Source organism: Carlito syrichta, unplaced genomic scaffold (assembly GCF_000164805.1).
Source record: "Carlito syrichta isolate Samal-C Ts95f unplaced genomic scaffold, Tarsius_syrichta-2.0.1 Scaffold306319, whole genome shotgun sequence".
NCBI lineage: Eukaryota > Metazoa > Chordata > Mammalia > Primates > Tarsiidae > Carlito > Carlito syrichta.
The window spans coordinates 39,860-44,636 of NW_007250415.1; the positions used below are offsets into that span (position 1 = coordinate 39,860).

At 46.5% G+C, this 4,777-nt stretch overlaps 1 protein-coding gene across 2 annotated transcripts in view; it reads left to right on the top strand.

Moving 5' to 3' along the window:
- The first annotated feature begins 444 nt into the window (after positions 1–444).
- Positions 445–4,777, top strand: part of STK38 (serine/threonine kinase 38) — a 54,650-nt gene continuing 50,317 nt past the window's right edge. For both annotated transcript variants that reach the window (XM_008062991.2, XM_008062992.2), the window contains exon 1: positions 445–748. The gene's annotated coding sequence lies outside the window, so the exon portion shown is untranslated. The remainder of the gene's footprint in view (positions 749–4,777) is intronic.

Here is a 4,777-nt window from a genome sequence, read left to right on the forward strand (position 1 = left end):
CACACACACACACACACACACACACACACACACACACACACACACACACACGAGTGCATGCCAAACTGGTTAAATCCAGCTGGGTCTGTAATCAAGTTAACTGATTTGCTTTAGTTAATTGTATTGTGCCAACGTCAATTTCCTGGTTTTGAGAATGTTACATCTTACGTAAGACGTCCAAGAAAGCTGGGTGGGTGAGGGGTATAAGAGACCTCTGTACTAATTTTGAAACTTCTTGTGAGTCTATAATTATTTCAAAGTAAAAAGTAAAACAACGCAAGGTACCCTGCCCCCAGCCCAGCCTACTTCGGGACCGCCCCATCCACCACTTATCTGACCTCACCCGGGCCTTGTCTGCGGCAGCCGGGGAAGACGGGGTGGGAGGAGGAGGAGGTGTGGGGCGGGGCTGAGGGAGGAGCAGGGCGGGGTCACGCACGCGCAGTGCCGGGAAGTCGCGCGTGCGCAGTCTGGGCCCCGGACCGCCCGGCCAAGCCCCTCTCTGCGGCGAGGTCCGTCCTGCCTTGGCTCCTCCGTGCTGCCGTCTTTTCCGGCAGTTGGGGCGCTTCCTGTTGTCCTCACCCGCAACTCTTCCTCGGCCCCTATCACAGAGCCTCTCACGCGTCTCCTCCCTTCCCCTGGCTCCCCGGCTGCTGGCGCTGGGGCTTCGCCTGTCTGCACGTCGCGAGCGCCGGCCGGCGGGGCGTCTGAGGCTGCCCGCCGCCCCCAGCCCTGCCTGCCCCGGGGTCTGGTGAGTGTCCTGCCGGCGCTGCCGTCTTCGCGCTGTCCCAGGCGTTTTCCTTCCTCGCCTCCTCGTGCAGCGACTCCTGGGGCTCCCTCCCTCCTGCCGGCGCTCTCTTTCTAGCCCTGTTCTCTCCGCTCCTTGGCCCTTCTCCGCAGCCTCCCGTCGGCCGCCCTCCTCCGAGTCTCCGGAGGCCCCTCGTTGGCGCTTTCCGCACTTCCCAGCCCCGGGCTCTCCACCCTGCCGATTTCTCTTTCTTTTTGTGCGATGGGGCGGGGAGCCCGGTTCTGCGTTGCTGTCCGCGCTGCCAGCTTTGTCTGCTCGCTGCTACCCGCCAGTCCTCTCGGGGATCTCGGTCATCGCCTGTGTTCACCTCCTTTTCTCTTTATCTGGAGTCTGAGAACCCCAGAGCTGTTGTCTGAGGCAGAAGTGTGGAAAGCCCACCGTGGGGTGTGGTTATCTTTGAGTCTGCTTCTCTCCCCATGGTTAGTCTGAGGATACTGGGCTTGAGATAAAAAGCACGGGAGAAGGCCGTGTAGACTCTTAAGGAGAAGAGAGTGGAAGAGAAACAGCCCGAGGAAAGGCAGAAGTCTGTGCTAGAAAGTGTGCAGAACGCCTAGCAGAGAGAGCAGCTTTCCCAGTTCACTCTGAAATGACTAAAGGTTGCAAAGAGAATTTTGTTCCTTTTGAAACGCGCCGAGGCAGGTTCGAGTGAAGTAGACCCTCTGCTTCCCGTCCCTTTCAGCTCACCCTGGCTCTGAATTAGCCAGCAGGCGCATACGGTTTCCCTAAACAAAAAGCCACCTCAGACACCACAATCACAGGCTTCTCCTCCCCCCCATACATTAGATATTGGCTTCCTCGTAAGGGGACGAAAATTCCATCCTCCAACTCTATAGAAAGCCATTTCCTGTCCCAGCCCTATCGCCCATCACACATACTTACTCTCAACTCCTAGGAGTGGACATGAGTATTTTTACAGATGCTTGCTGAGTGCAGGGCACTGTGTGTGAGATGAGGGAAGAATATTAAAACGAATAGAAGACATGGTGCTTGCTTGCCAGTAGCTTACAATTCACTAGGAGAGATGAGGTATGTGACTTAAGGAATAGTTGAGTTGTCCAAATGAAATATAATGGATTGTCAGTCACAAAGAAATACTTGCAGATATTCATAATTGGAGGGGAAAAAAAAGAAAGAATCCGTATTGGTGAGAGAAGGGTTATCTATAGTGATTGTAGAGTCTGTTGTAAATTCATTTAGCCAACCAGGTTTAATCACCTAAATTGAATAAAACAACAGTTTTCATTTTACTTCCTTTTGAGTTTGCAGTACCTACCCCTGACTTTTATGAGGATGACATTCTTTTGTTAATTTTTGAAAACTTAAGAATTTCTCACCTAGTATTCCCTAGCTTTGCAGAATTGAAGGAGATTGAAACAAATAGGGAAAGGGCCTCCAATGGCTTGTAGGTGAGGGCAAGAGGCTCAAATCATCAGAAGCATGAGGGAAAGCCCTGTCTTTTGAAAAGTTGACTGACTTGGTAAACCTATGAATTACTGTAGGGCAATATTACCTGTGTCTTTTGATTAAAAGTTATTAGAATTAGGCTAAACCTTTTATAAGTGGAGGAAGGGGAGGAGGAGGAGTGCAATCTTTATCATGTTAGAAAGTGTATGTGAAAATTGAAAACCACTCTGCTAAATATTTTTTAGGCCTAATATAGAAGCATCTTTCAGTTCATTTAACCTCCTTTTTATCTTTTTTGAAGTTTAGGAAATAATGCCAGCGACTTAAAGGATTCAGATATTTTTTTTGCCCTTTTTTTTATATACCCACTAGTGTCAATGTAGTTTTTGTTCTTTAGCTTTGTTGACAACTAAATATTACTGCTCAACTTACACTTATTAACCACCTATTATGTGGAAGGCATTATTTGTCTTAGGGTTAAATATTCTCCAATTGTTGTACTTTTATGTTGAAGTAATTTAGTTAAAATACAACTACATATATGTAAAGGGAGAAATACAAAGCTGTCACTTGCTTTTGACTTGTTTTTAGATCTGGCAGTAAATTTTCTTCACCAAACAGTCTTAGAGTGCATGTGGTTTTCATTGTGGGTGGAGGGAGTACAGGCTGACAAATGAGGAACCACACCCAAGCTTCATAAACCAGAGATTTAAAAAAAAATTCTACTGATACTCTAAAAAACATTTTAGTTTGCTTTGGTATTGATAGAAGCTTCCTTATAAAAAAAATAACATATTTTTATAGTATGATAGCTCTATCTAAGTACAATGTCTTAAATTTTTTATTACTGATCATTTTGGCACATACTGAATCAAAATGTTTGACTCTAAAGCAAAGCCTTGATTTTGAATGTCTGTTCTGAAGGGATTATTCTTTATTTAATTTTTGCCTGAATATCTTTAAATAATTACTTAATGTTAAGACTTTTTTCTTTTTAGGTTGGAAAATATTCTTTATTTAGAAAGTAAATTAGAGAGAGAGAGAGGAGATTCACACCCCCAAGTAGGGGAAGGGACCAAAACTTAGGAAATACGGCCTGGCCAGTGCTCAAACAGCCTTCTGTCCGGCCAGGCACTGTGGCTCGCACTATAATCCCAGCACTTTGGGAGACCAAGGTGAGAGGACTGCCTGAACCCAGGGGTTTGAGACAAGCCTGGGCAACTTGGTGAGACCTCATCTCTGCAATAAATCAAGAAAAATTAGCCGGGCATGGTGGCTCATGTCTATAGTTCCAGCTACTTGGAAGGCTGAGGCAGAAGGATCGCCTGAGCCCAGCAGTTTGAGGCTGCAGTGGCTGTGAGCATGCCACTGCCCTCCAGCCTGGGCACAGGGTGAGACTCAGACTCAAAAATAAAAAATAAAAATAAAGTGCCTTGTGTCCATACCAGAGTTTAACAAAGCAATGGCCCAAAAAACTGGTAAGTATTAAGGGGGAAAACCTTAAGAAAACTTTTAAAAAGTATACTCTCTTTGGAAGTGGTCATTGGTCCCTCCTGATTTGTACTGAACTTTATATTGGGATAAAAAGACAGAAGCATATCATGTCGGAGGCAGGATGATAAGTATAAGACATTGAGCACTATTGCCAATGCTGGAGCAAGCCAGTGTTGGTGAACAGTTTGGCCAAATGTGATAATATAGGTTAGCCACAATATCTGGGGGAAAATGAGATTTCAAATTTAGGAAAAGGCTGGACATGGTAGCTCATGTGTATAATTCCAGCACTTTGGGAGGCTGAGGTGAGAGAATTGCCTGAGCCCACGGATTCGAGACCAGCCTGGGCAACTTGGCAAGACCTTATCTTTACAATAAATTAAAAAATTAGCCGGGCATGGTGGTGCACACCTGTAGTTCCAGCTAGTTGGAAGACTGAGGTGGAAGAATCACTCAGCAGCTCGAGGCTGTGGTGACCATGAGCGTGCCACTGTATTCCAGTCTGGAGGACAGTGAGGTTCCAACTCAAAAAACAAAAAAATAAATTTAGGAAAAAAAATCATTCCGTAAACTGTCTAAATTCGTTGGTATTGTTTTTTTTCTTATGTAAAATGAGGAAGTTAGTAGTGCGTTCTTGTAGTTCTGGCTACTTGGAAGACTGAGGCAGAGGATCACTGGAGCCTAACAGTTTGAGGTTGCGGTGGCCAGGAGTGTGCCACTGTACTCCAGTCTGGGCGACAGAGTGAGACTCTAACTCAAAAAAAAAAGAAATTGTAAACTTAGAAGTTACTGGTAACAGTAAATGCTCATTGAAAGTACGGAAGAAGCCGGGCTCGGTGGCTCAGCCTGTAATCCCGTGCCTTTGGGAGGCTGAGATGAATGGATTGCTTGAGCCCGTGGGTTCGAGACCCTCCTGGGCAGCAAGACCTCATCTCTACAATAAATCAGAATATCAGCTGGGCGTGGTAGTGCTCACCTGTAGTTCCAGCTACTAGGAAGGCTGAGGCGGAAGCGTCGCTGGAGCCCAGCAGGTCGAGGCTGTGGTGGCCAGGAGCGGCCACTGCACTCCAATCT